The sequence below is a fragment of the Falco cherrug genome, chromosome 3 (genome assembly GCF_023634085.1).
Source record: "Falco cherrug isolate bFalChe1 chromosome 3, bFalChe1.pri, whole genome shotgun sequence".
In the NCBI taxonomy this organism is placed as follows: Eukaryota; Metazoa; Chordata; class Aves; order Falconiformes; family Falconidae; genus Falco; species Falco cherrug.
Genome location: NC_073699.1, coordinates 56,348,386 through 56,362,530, shown reverse-complemented (window position 1 = coordinate 56,362,530; position 14,145 = coordinate 56,348,386). Strand labels below are relative to the sequence as shown.

The 14,145-nt window shown below is 41.1% G+C and overlaps 1 pseudogene; it reads right to left on the bottom strand.

Moving 5' to 3' along the window:
* Positions 1 to 13,046, bottom strand: part of LOC129735586 (uncharacterized) — a 58,816-nt pseudogene extending 45,770 nt beyond the window's left edge.
* Between the last annotated feature and the right edge of the window lie 1,099 nt (positions 13,047 to 14,145).

The window sequence follows — 14,145 nt, the reverse complement described above, 5'->3', positions numbered from 1 at the left end:
TTCAAAAGCCAAGGAGCCACTGGAGTTCAAGGAGAGAAGGAGCTGGACAGCCAAGGTGACTTTTCTTACTAGTACTCTCATTTTCATTGCCTAAATTATGGTAAATCCTGTGATGTGGCAGAGATGCTGTTCCTGTTCTGAGGTGTCCACTGGCATTGTTTGGTGCCTTGGTCAGTGTGATGCAAGGCCAGCCAGACTCAAGGAAGCCAGCTAGACAGAAGGAACACAGTGTGATGTGGGATTATGGCTGAGTTGAGTGGCGGAAGCAAAATATAAATAGGGAGACAGTATTACAGAGAGAAAACAGTTTCCCATAGTACAGAGGAAAGGAGTGGGGAAGAGGTGGAGCTGTGATGTTTTCTAGTGATCATGGCTTCCCTGTAGAATTTAATTATCCAAAGATATTTCCTGAAGTGCATAGGCTTGTTATACAGGATAGAGCTCATGTTGTATCTGGTCTTTGAGAGAGAACATTCACTCCTGCAAATATTTGGTTTGCATTTGGACCCTACAATGGACTGGTGGATATAAAGTCATGCCTTGACACTGGCTTAATGTTCAAGTACATGTTTCCTACTGGGACAGAGAGCTGTTTCATTGGACAGCTGACAGAAAAAAAATGGTTTTAGACTACTCTCACAAGATGGACTGAATTGTAGTTGACAGAACTAGTCTTCCACCTTCTTTTCAGATAGCTGTAGAAAGCCACAAGTGTCCTTTTGTGATATCAGGGATCTGGTGGAGAAGGACCATTCCCCAGAACAAAAAAATAAGCAAAAATTTCACAGAGAGACATTATCTACAAACCAATCAATGTCCCTGGTGGCTGGCACAGCAAACTGTGGGCTGATACACTAGGCTGTAATTCAGTGTCTCTGAGAAACAGAAAGACCAGAGCAGCTGAGGGAAGAGTCAGTGAGGTAAAACACAACAGATGCAAAAGCACTACTAATGTGGCCCTGAAACAAAACAGCTACCTGGAGAGAGAGTTTGGGGACTGAATGCTGACTAAAAGAAGCCAGGAGCTGTAAAAAGTGAAACAGGCTCCTGTTGTCTGGTTCTCTGCCCATGCTCTGAGAAGCAAGGCTTTACGCGTTTCTGGAAAATAAAAGGAACTATATCCAAAATAGTAGATCATCATGATTTTCTCACCCTAATGGGGACAATCCACAGGGCCTTGGCTCTGAGCTCACTGCTTGGGCAACAGCAGCTTTAGTCTGATAGATCAGCAAAATCTCTGCAGTAAGTTTTTCATCGCTGCTGATTCAGTGCCCTCCAAATACCTGCCTCTCATCACTGTAGCGCACAATTCCTGAATTAGGTAGTGGTGCCAGGTATTGTACTCTCCCACTTGCTATGCTCTGACTGAGTTTGTAGGCCTTACTAACACAGAGGTAAAGGTATTAGTTTTCAAGAGTGCAATTCTTTGATCTGATCAACTTTCTCCATCAGTCCTTGCCCCCTTTGCTGTAACTCTTTCCTGCTGCATCCACAAACTGCTGCTTCTGTTGGAATGGTAAGAGACAGGAGTCTCTTCACCAGCCACTGGAGCTCCCTCCACTTTCCCAAAGCCCGAGGTTTACAAAAGCATCTTTCAGGATCCCTCATGCTAGAACCAAGTAACATGCTAAGGTGTAGGCCTCCTCTTGCTGAGATTTTGCTTTTGTTTGACTGGGGATGTAGTACCTCCCAGGCTTAAAATCAAACATTTGCTTACAAAGGACAAGTGTATGCAAGTGGACCATGCTTGCTTATAAATCTGATCTGTGACAAATATTGTTGCTAAACAGATCACATCACAATAAAATTCTGTGGATCTCTTCACAATATATAAGCATAGCTGACCACTGACATATCAAAGATGTTTAGGAGGGGACAAGTAGGAGGGGACGAGAGTTAAGAAGGCCTAGAGAATCAGCTTGTCCATCCCTTGAGATCCTCACATTAGTGGAATTGATGCAAGATCCTTTTTTTTAGGTTTTATCCCCTCCCCCCCCTTTTAATATCTCTCCCTCTCCTTCCTTCCTTCTGCAGATTTCAAGATCCTTTAAGCTGTTGTGAGAAAGAACAGGGTGGTTATTGCCTCTGTAAGCATATGGGCAACGGAGAAACTCTTATATTTCATGAAGTCCAGTAAAGTTTAAAGATCTGCAGCATAAAGAGACTGGCATTTCACCTATTTGCCTTGTTCTGCATCTCCTTTTCACTATGGCCTTGGGTTCCCAGCACACAACTGCCTCCCTACCAATAACTTTTCCTCCCAGAGCAATAACGCGTAAGTGTATGTGTGACCTATTGATCCATGTGTGGCACAGCTCACCTGCCATATGGTCCATGCTAGTCCTGAACTATTTACAATGTAGCTGTGCGCCTCAGGCTGCCATGGTGCATCTCTGATGGGCCACACTGAAATCCTTGCAAGTCCATAACTGAGTCTCTGCTTTGGAAGAACCCTCTTCCTCAAAGTGTCTCTTCCCTTTACCCAACTCAGTGTTCCCAAACTGTTTTGTGCTCCTTGTCAACAAAGGGATTTCCAGGTCTAGGACCCTCGCTGTTTTGGAGCAATGGGCAGGGATGGGGGGAACCCTGGGGGAAGCTTGGCATGGACGGTCAGGCTGGCAATGACCTCAGAGCCCTGAGAATAAATGTCAAACAAACATTAATGCCCATTAAATCTAATAAGCAATTAATTCAAGTAGTCATAAGTTTAAGGCAGTACTTTCTTCAAATAATTCATTACCATCATGCCCCCACGTTGGCTTTACTAATGCAAGGTGATGGTATCTCCACCTAGTTTTCCCATGGAAGCTGGTGGAGCTATGCAAGAAAAAGCTTGTTCCCAGGCACAAGACATTTCTGGACTCCACAGAAGGCAGAGGAAGAACAGCAAGAAGAGCCTGGTGAATGTCTTCATTAGGGAAGTTTCATGAAGCGCAGTCACAGTGCTAGAAACACACATCTGACATTGCTTTCTGCCTCAGACGATTCATTGCTTCCTGTATGATATCTGGAGCACTGAAAAAGTACATATTAGAGCAAGATGTGAAATCTACCCATTCTGTTAAGGTTAGAAAAATTCTAGCTGAGCTGCAGCAAGAAAACAGGTTGTTAAATGCCAGCTGAGGCAGAAGGTTTTGTCTCATTGGAACTCTACTTATTCCATGCTTGAGCAGCTCTTGCAGCAGCAGGAACCTGAGTAAACCTATGTATACAAAAGACAGGCTTAGTAGATATTAAGCTGGCATTCATTTATTGGAATTCATTTCGGCTACTTTTCCTGTTTCTCTCCAGGAAGCCTTGCTGGTGGCAGGTGGGAGTTAAGATAGCTGTATTTCTGATAACTGCATCACTTACCTATAGTCTAATGTGAAAGATTAAAAGGGACACTTATTCACTAGCACTAAAAAAGATGGGTTTTTTTTTAAGAAATTTGGGCTCCTTTTTGGTATTATTATTTTTATACCCTGAAATAATGCTGTGTTTTATTCCTATTTCACATAGGAAAATTAAACCCTGGGACGAATGTATTGGTCCCTGGAAGGCAATACCTGTAAACAAATTAATACAACTCAGGCCTGCCTCCTCTACATTTTGTTCCTTTTCTTGTGCAGCCTATTGATTGATTTACCTTAGGGAAGAGATTCCTCTGACTCAGATACTAAGCAAGTTCTTAAGGAAAATATCAGCTTTAAAAAGGGAGCAGAAGAAAGAGCAGCAGTTGCAAAAATTGCTAATCTTTCATTTGCAGGAGCCACTGAACATCTGGATAGTATGAAGCTCCTTTAACCCCCTGAGTGCAGAAAGAATTAGCACCAAAGGGCAGCCCATGCTAATTCAGTGCCATTAAACTTGTATAAGCTAGAAGAATGTGATGTTATACTTCCATAGGGCCATATGGATACCACTTTGCACTTTGTATCCATCAGAGGGACTAACAAAACTAGTTCAGTACTATACAGTATTGCTTTTAGAAAGATAAAATAGCCTCTGTGTCTTTTTATTACACACTTCATATTACACAATATTACACATGTCTGTCATATCACATCTTGGAACCAACCTACTTGTTTAATTATATGTGGAGAGCTTGCCTGCTGACACATACCTTCTGAGCTTCCATGTTCAGAAGAGCAGAAGGGTAAATACTGCAATAAAAACAGAGGTTTGATTTATTTTTTTTTATGATTGGGTACTCTTATTTTTTTAAGGAACCTAGCATTTTATTCATACTGCTGACTAGAGACTTTGTTTTCAGACAAGTCTTTATCTTATGTCTCCAGCATTAAAATATGACTTCCTTGCTAATCTTGCTGCTCCCTATATTCACCTTTGTCCATAACAGAGTGGAAAGCATAGCACGTCCCCTGGAGCCCCTTTCAGAGCTTTCATGTTACCTTCAGTTAAGCCCTATTCTAGTTCTCTCTCAATATCATCTTTCCAAATAGTGAAAAGTGAATAGACGTTGCTTTCAAAGTCAACATTCTGTATGCTCAACAATAACAATATACTTAACATTTTATAGTGACTTTCATATGTGGATGTGAAACTACTTTAACAAAGACAAATTATTTTTAGGCCATTGGCACAAAGGGCAGACATGCACAGAAGTTAAGGCTGAGATTTTCAAATTAACCCCCCCCTCCCCCACCGCGACGAGCTGACAGCCAAGACATGCAATCCCAAGTAGCTCCTTTGCTATGAGTTGGTATAGATGTATTCTGATGGAGTTATTTTGGGGTGTTACATAGCTGTAACTTAGGTAGGAATAATTCCTAGTATCTTACCTTTTAAATGACCTGAAAGATCAGCCAGCATGCAACATACATCTTCCAATATATGCTTTCATGTGTTAGGAAAATTAAAAAAAGGTTTATAAACTAGAACTGAACGTTAAACACAATAAACCAGAAGGGGAACACTGCTTACAAAACACCCTATTTCAAACTACATGTAATTATGCAAAATCCTAGTAATCCTTATCTTCCCCTATTGCTATAGGAAGCCTCCTCACTGAAACTCTGACTGCATGGGAAGAAGTCTCTGGATAACTCTTTGGAGAGTCAAGGATTGCCAAACCCCAGCTTTTGGAGTTCCCTGGGGCTGGGGGTTTAGGTAAGGACTCCACACTTGGATCGAGCCTCAGGATGTGCTTGTTTTCTCTCCTACAGTGGTGAGTCAGATCAGATCCGACTCGCAGGCTCAGCCTCCCGCTGGGCAGTAAAAACACCGCTCTCCTTTTGGGTCTAGTTTCCAGCTCCAAAATAAACACAGAGAGCAGCCAAACTATGGTAAAAAAACATCTAGAATGAGCACACTGGGTTGTAAGGGGGATGTCAGGAGGCTGTGGCTTCAGACAGTGCACCCTGCCGAAACTTCTCACATGACCTTCAGCATACAGACAGGTCTCTGCTCCCGTCAAACCCAGGAGAAATGTTTGTACATTCCAGTTAATTGCGAAGCTTGGCAGCGGAACAGCAGAAAACGACTGCAAAGCACAAAAACATCACAGAGTCATGGAGTGGCCTGCAAACTGCACAAGCTTAGGGGGTCTGAATTCAACACATCCAGGCCCAGTTCAGAAGCAACCCCCCCCAAATTATGCCAACCCCACCCCCTGAATTATACCCCAAAAAATCCCAGAGGGGGATGCTAATGCTATTTTTTAAGGGGAAATGAGCCTAAAGAATACAGCCTTATTTCTTCCCCTGGATTATTTGTGTGCATTGTCAGACTTGCCATACAGCCCTGCCCTCTAAAGCTGTTTAAAATAATACACCGTATTGTTGTAGCACGAAAGGTAATTCACAAATCCCAGGGGAAAGATGTGTGACTCCTTTAGCGGAGGGGCTCTCAAAACTCATCCATCACCTTTGTGCTTCTAGGCTGCACCTCACATCCTGGAAGGCTCCCAGAGCAGGCTATGCTCTGTTAATGGTAATTATCAAGGTGATTGCATTGCAAAGGCTCAGTGTCTCCTTTTGAGCTATGTTTCTCTGAGGTGAGTATCCAGCTAAGATACTCAGTCCCACAAGAGTTCATTCCCCGCGTAGCTTACAGGCTTCACTGGAAGGGCAGGCTTTGGTGCTGGTATGCAGAGCAGACACCTTTTTTGTGACCACAGACTACAGAGAACTCAGTGATTTCTTTAACAGTGAAGGAGAGTTGACATGTAAACCACAATGGGCTGCTTTTTTTGAGTGAATGCTCCATGGACTTAATCAGATTCTGGGTTTGTCCATAACAAGTTCAATAGTTGCTATTTGCTCTTAGATCCTCAGCTTCATTAAATGTAAAAGTTTCAGCTTTTGCCAGCAGTTAGTTGCATCTAGATCTATAAAGGCTGTTCTGTCTCTCTAAGATGAGACATAAAACTGAGGTCTCCACCATCTGTGGTCATTAAGGATCCCACGGCATGCTTCAAAAGGTAAAGGTGGTAGTTTTCATCTCAGGATCAAATTGTAGTCTGAGTAACTAATTCTTTCCACCCTAAAATTCACCCTGAGCTTTTAATATGAGATATAGTGGTTTCCTTCAGTGTTCATACTCCAGTGGTGGCCTGCTAGCTGGCAGCCACATTCTGTCCCAGAAAATACAGCATTATAGCAGTGGATTAAATGATTAAATAAAGTGTGCAAGTACACACTTGTCCTGTTGGTCACAACACAACACAGACGGAGCCTTTCTCAGCATAGTAACATACACGCACACACACAAGCATGTAGCCCACTCAGAATTGCAAGGTTTTAATTCTTTCCTACTTATGATATTATAAATCTGCTATCTTAAAGATCCTGAGCCTTCACTGGTCAGTAGAGAGGCAAATCCCACTGGAAAATGGATAACGTTGGCTGCAAAGGGAGAGCCATTCCTTTCATGTCTGGAAGCAAAAACAGTGTGTAAAAGCAGACTAAATTATCTACCATTACCTCAGTAAAGTGTTTTTAATTTACTGCCATGCTGGATGCAGAACATATACATGACAGAAATAAGAAGGACTGTATTTGTCTTGAATGTGCTTTGTGTCCCATAATGCAATGCATTGAATGTTTAACATCCTACCATAATGTTTTGGTTGACTTTTTTGGAATTCCTCTAAAAAGGGGATACATTTAACCCCAAGGTACCTGCTACTCCTCACTCCTGTTCTAAGCAGAGCTGAAAGGCTGTGTCACTTGTTTATTTCAGTACATGTTGCAAGTACTCAGGCCCCTTCCACCAGTTCTTAATCTATGGAGAACTTCATATGTATTAGCTCTACATATAAATTATCTGTGCGTGGACCAAATCCCTGAAATAGAAGGGAAGTTCATGGATAAATGTCTGGCAAAATAGACACCATAGATTGCAAAGTACATGGAGAGTGCACTTGATTAAATATGATACAATTATTTGCAGTTACATTTCTTTTTAACTCTGAAAGATGGAATGGAAGATGGACTACTTGTAGCAGAGCATGGAAGAAATCTGGACATTGCCTAGAGTACAGACCTCTCAGTAAAAGCCTACTAAAGCTGAGAGGTCAGTGTCTGCTTTTCCGTCTGCTTTTGTGGAGAGTGAAACTGTAGGTCTAACCATTGGAAACAATTTTTCTATAAACTTCAGTTATTCGTAATACAATAATTCTTCATATGGGCTATAAACTTTTGGTTCCCCTGTATTCCAAGTTGCAAGATTGAAGTGAAACTTGGCAATATTCTGTTTGTTGAAATGAAAAGCCCTAGGTCAGATTCTGATCTCCCATTGGCCTTACACCTGTGAACTGGCTTTGATGGAGTCACTTTTTACTTACTCCAGCATAAGCAATAACAGAATCAGACCCTGCATATGCTTTTTATTTAAAGCTGTGTTCCAGATGTGTTTATGTAAGCTGTTTTCAATAAAATGTGTGCATTTTAAAATGTAAATGGATTTTTCTTTAATTATAACCATATGGACTGTTATTAAATTTTCATTTTAAAAAGTGCAGATATAGCTAGCCCAGCCATACCAAAGTGTCACAACGGGTTCGCTTGACCAGTGTAGCATTCACGCAGCACCCAGGCAAATGCAAGACTCTTAAAGCTAGAAAAGACAGGGCAAAATCTGAGATGGCATTCTCAGGCTTTGAAGTGTGTAAGACTGTCCCTTGGAAAACTGTGATTCTTGATATTCCTGATATTAGAGTGCCTCATCCCATTGAGGTACTTCCCTTACCCCTTTTCAAGTGGAGGCAAAAGAAGTGCAAAGGTGATTCAGCATATTCCTGCAAGCTGGGTGATCACTCCTACCCGGTCCTTTTTTTCTGTCTTTGCAGCAAGTGCTCAGCACTCAGCTTCTTTACAGATTCAGCCTGCGACTGGATGCCTTGAACCAAATCAGCCCTCAAGAATCAGAGAGTTATGTGGCTGGATCAGTCTGACGGAAGAATCTGTGCATATCTGGGGGGCAGGTCTGAAACAAACGCATTCCTCCCCCCTTCCTTTCTGCCTCTATGCTGCGGTACCTCATGCTGAGCCTCCGGGAAGGAAAGGTCAGCCTGCTGCTGCCCCCAAACCAGCAAATGGCTTTGTGCACAATATCAGCAGTGGTGCTTGAGGGGATGAGACCTCTCTGACTCTCCTGCTCAATAGTGCCTGTTCCTGGGGGTGCCTGTACCCCACACAGCCTTTCGTGCATCTCCGCACCAAGGGGCTGGTTCCCAGCCCAGGCTGAGGGGATTGATTTTTTGCAACGATGGAAAAGTAGGAGCAAGTAAAAAAGTTTTGATTGATGGATATTCCATTTGAAAAAGAAGACAGATTTGTTAATGAATAAATGTTTAAGAGAGAGATGTCAGTTTTGATGGAGTTTTCCATGTGATCTTTCTGAAATGAAGCATTTCGGTAAAGTAAAAGAAAATTCACTTGAATAGCTTCTTCTAATTTCACATCCACATCTCCATGGAAGATATGCCTGGTATAGTCAACATTATGCTTATGTTTTTCCTTGGCACATTTTGACATTACTGAATTTAAGGTTTTCCACTACTGTTCCATAAGAATTTTTTTATTTATTATCTTTATATGAGTGTTCTGTTTGTCTATTCTAAACAACTATTTCCAAGTGCAGAGATATCCTTGAAAGTGAATTTTACCAGCCAAACCTGATAACAATTTGAAGTTCAGCTGTGCTTCTGTGCTGTAAAGATGCTTTCTTCCTTGGATAACTGGAGAACACAGACTGTGCTTCTCTCTTACCATTGTTATTATTTTCTCACCCCTTAACTTTCCATGTTCTGGGTACGCTGGATATTTATTTTTGACCTGTGTCATCTTCAGACTACAGCTGCCAAGGGTAGGGAAGTTCAGTCATCTCAGACTCGGACAAGTTAAGAATGTTTTTTCTTCTGGACTCAGTTATTGAAGGTGCCTGGGTCATATTCAGCTGTGTCCCAGTAATGTATGTCAAAGGCAGGATGCTCACACAGAACAACCACACTGGCCAGAGTGCCCCTGTGCTCTCTTGAGAAGGAATGAGTTTGATACACAAAGAAAATGTCTGTTCCTGGCAGTGGAGAACAGCCTTCTGCACCATGGGGCTCAGGCTTTCCCCAGACCTTCCCAGGGCTGCGGTCATAAATGCTTAGTTTGGCTACACTGTGGTGTGTTATGAAGATGTGAAAAGTGAGCTAGATGGCTGAGCTGCCCCATCTGCATTTTTTTTAGTTTTAAAATTTAATAAACCCCCATGTGGTTACAATTGAAAAAAATTCCATTAATGTTCCCAAAATGATTCATATCTAAACCAATATGTATATTAACCTCCCATCCCCCATCTCTAGTGAACAATAAGATAATTTTTTCCATTGAATCAGTAAAAATCATTAAATAACTTATTACATCATCAGTCCAAACCATGTACTTTTACTTATTTTTCTAACGACTAATAAATTAAGTTTACATATTAATGTCTTTATATGCATCAGGGAAGAAAGGGTGGGACATGTGAACAAGGAATCTAAACAGAGATTCTTTCATATTTTTATATATTTTAAATAGAGGTAGGTGTTTTTGTCTGGAGACCATATGTTCGGTTATTTTTTTAACAATCTGTATGTACATTAAAAAAAAAAAAATGTAAGTGGTATGGCCTGCTACAGTGCGGGCTCCTCTGGAGTTCTGGTGAGGCGATCTAGATATGAAGAGATGTCCAGATGCAAAATCCTTTTCCTCCAGGGATATGTTCCATTATTTTGATCTTACCTGAACGGCACCAGTTCCATAAAGTCCGGCATGTGCTTTTCGGGGAGCAGCGGCAGAGCACAACTACCATCAAAGGGCTTAGCAGCATCAGTCTGGCTGATGGTATGGGATGAAAGGCTCGTGGGCAACTTCACAGCACCAGTGCTCTGCATGCGGACACGCCAAAGCTTTGTAGCATCAGACAGGATCAGTTCTTCAACCCCAGAAGCTTGAGGGTTGAGGGAGGGAGGGGTTCTGCTGCACTACCAGTATTTAACGCATACAGCAGGGCAGTTTTAATTTCATCCAGTCTAGACAGTGATCAGTTTGCTACAGAAACAATATCCCTAGAACAAAATGGCACTCCCAGCTGCAGAAAAAATGAGGCAGCCACCTTTGAAGTCATCCTCAAGCCTGCCCCATAAACAGCCTGTCTGGAGACACAGTACGTCACCAGGTTCATCTTCCACCCCTCTGGGAGTTGTGTGTCATCACCTCTGCAGTGTGCCTAAACCCCAACAAGGGCTCCTGAGTCTGTGTGTGCCATGTTGCAATGTGCAGTGCTGCTGCCAAAACAGAAGACCAGCTGGTTTATTCATTTTACACAGTGCAAAAATGTTATTAAACTGCACCATACAGATAAGTACTAGAAAAATTGCTAGGTTATTTTTTTTTTCACATAAAATTAGCCAATTTGCTCCTGTATGTAATTGTAAAGAATGCAAAGCATCCCATTCAAGTGATTAACCTCTTAGTTAATAAAAGCAACAATTGCATGTGTATAAATAATATAATAAAAGGAACATTCATATCAAAGTAATATAGCTCATACTATCCTGCTTCTCTCCTTAATTAGTAAATAATTCATCAAATTCTGCAATGAATTGTGCTCCCACCCACATTTCTTCACCCAATTATAGTGAAATAGGAAAGCAGGAGTCTTCCTTCTTTGAAAAGGATGTGATAATGAAATTGTTCAATAGTTCTTCTCAGCCCTCTGCTAGTCTAAATTAGTACTTCCTTGGGCATACTGTTTCTTTTGTTCATTTCTTCCTTGATTCATTACTTTTTTTTTTTTTGATTGAAGATATCTTCTATGTTAAATGTCATTTTGCACTGGCATGCTTTAAAAGAAGTATGTTCATCACAGTTTGTTTCCAGCAGACACAAATGAAATTAATTCTACAGTACAGATGAATGGTAGTTCTTGATTGCCAAAGTGATCCTTCGTGCTTTGGATTGCATCACACGCAAAAAAGTAAAAGAATATTATAAAATACAAGATACGAAAGAAGATGCATAAGCAAGCACTTGTAAGATCTCAAATTCAGAATTCAGCCTGTCCTTGAAACAGTATCATGTTGAAATAAGATTCTGCATTAGCTGATCAAATTCTGTGTCTTCCATGGGATCTCTGCTCGACTCAGTGCCTGAAACAACAAACAACTAGCCAGTGTTGTCTTTTAGCTATTTGGTGTGTGTATGTACCTAACAACATTCAAATCCTGCTCAGAAGACAGAATTCCTCATCTCCTTGTGGACTTGTTTATGGTACTCCTCACTGCAGCACTGGATGTCTCACATCGTAAGGAACTTATTTTCACAACACTGACATAAAATAAGGAAAGACTGTTGTCTGTGTTTTATGAATGGCAAACAAAGGCACACAGAAATGAAGATCCGAAGTATTCAAGAATTTCAAGCCCTGAATTTGAGGTATCAAGAATCTGAGTTTTCTGAAGAATCAATGTGTCTTTGTCTATATGAATACATATGCCCATTCTACATATTTTGTGTGCGTATGTGGATATGTACACATATATTACAGGAAATGTTGCATCTATTCTAAGGATTACTCTAGGGTCCTCAACAGTGCTGAGTGCTCTGATATTCCCAATGGGACAGGAAAATGAAGGTCCCGCGAGAACAACTGTTGCTGAGCCAGGCTGCCGGCACCTTGCTGGGAGTCCACGGCAATCATGGGAGGAAAGAGCTCCTGGGAGCTTGCATCGGGCCCCAGCACATCCACGCCAGGAATTTGCAAATTTCAAGAAAATCCTGGTTGATCTTTGGCTGGACCATGCCTAGTGGGGACCAGATCTTGAGACATGAAGCTGCTAAAACCTAACACTTCAGAAGCCTGGCGCTTCACCGTGTTTCAAAGGGTTTGTGTGGTAAACCACCTCCCATTGAAAAGGTCCCACCCTGCTAAATACCAGATCCCTATTTGGAACCATAAGGCTTTCAAAACTCAAAGATAAGACTACCAGAATTTTAAATTTGGGAAGAACAATACCTTCATTGGTTTTATAATGTAGTTAAGAAAATAACTGAAAAAAATTGGCAAAGATTTTTAAAACCAGTCAGCTTGGGTAGGCACCTGGTATTGAAAATTTCAGCAAAAATGGCTGGGTATGGCAAGTTAATAAGCAGGCACTTTTATTTTTTAATAGAACTATATAACACATGAGGCCACCAGCTTTGCTTATTATAAGGTCATTATGGAAACTATATTTAGGGAGCTATATTACCATTTGCTTTATTTTTCCATGTGGGGAGGTAAATTTCACTGTAGAAATAAAACAATGAAAAAGTGTTAGCTAGTGTGTGTTGTTGTTGTTGCTTTTTTACCTTTATGTGTAAGCACTCTAATACTTAATGCATTGTAAGTAATACTTACTGCATTGTAAAACAGATTTTTTCCAGAGTCTATTTCCATTTACTTCGTATTATACTCACTAGTGGATACTGGTACTCAAATCTGTTCTTGAAGATTTCTGTTCTTGAATCGTGCACCATGTTGCACGATTTGAACTCAAAAGCCCCCACAAGGATTAGAAGAGACATATTGTCCTCTTCACTCTCTCTGGAGTGTCAGCTTTATTTTTCCTTGTTTTAAAAAGAAATCTCTTAGTGTTATGATAGCAAAGAAAATCTGAAAAAATATGACCCCCAAGTGCCAGTGGTGTCCACCTGAAAAAATAGCCGTGTACTGTGAACTTCCACACTCAGGCTGCTAAGTTCAAAGGCAGCTAAATCAGATGCTGGTTGTGTGTTTTTTTAAATGAGGTTTTTATTGCTCCTTAAAGCAAAGGTCTGCTCTTACAAAGATCTATGCTATCTGCTTTGATTGACTATTCTTTTGGATAATCCTTTATCATAGCACAGAGGTGCTGAAGTAAGGATTTTAAAAGAGTCAGATGTCCATGGCTGACGACATGAGTCCAGAAGCAGGCACTCTGAGAAGGACACACAAATGCACTTTGAGAAAATCAAAGGTGTGGTCAACACCAAGGACTCCTTGTGGGGAAAAGCAGGTGTAGTTTTCCTCTGTAACTGTGGCAGTGTGGAGCTCTGTTTTGAAGGCATCAGCTTCTAATCCATTGTTTTTGTAAAGGCTGTGAGTAGCTTTTCCAGTATGGAAGACTGGGTCTCCAATTCTTCAGCAATTCCGGTGACACATGCTGTTGTAGATGGTACAGGATTTTACTGGTTTTATCTCCTGTAGGCTTCGGGCAAAGATCATTTTCATCACAAAGCCGTGCTCAATCTCCTGGGACAAAGGCAATGCCAGTTTTCGTGGTTCTGTGTATTTCTTGTAGGCATCATTGAGCTTGGAGCAAAGGTGTAGTCCTCTGAACCATCAACTCTGACAAAATCAGTTACCTCTGTTTCCCCATATAAAGTGAAATGGCACCAATAAAGCACAGATAAAATGACAGCTTTTGAAACACCAAAGAACATAGTGGAAGACTTGCCACATTGCCTTACAATGACAGGGTATAATATTAGAGATTATTTTTTAATGAACATATGACTCCTCCTCCCAAATAGTTGAATCTAAAGCCTGATAAATCAAAGTATTACTCACCAGACAGTGAAAAGCTTTAGTCAAAGGAATTTAAAGATGTGTTAATTAGTCAAAAGGAGAGTCCATACAGTCTTG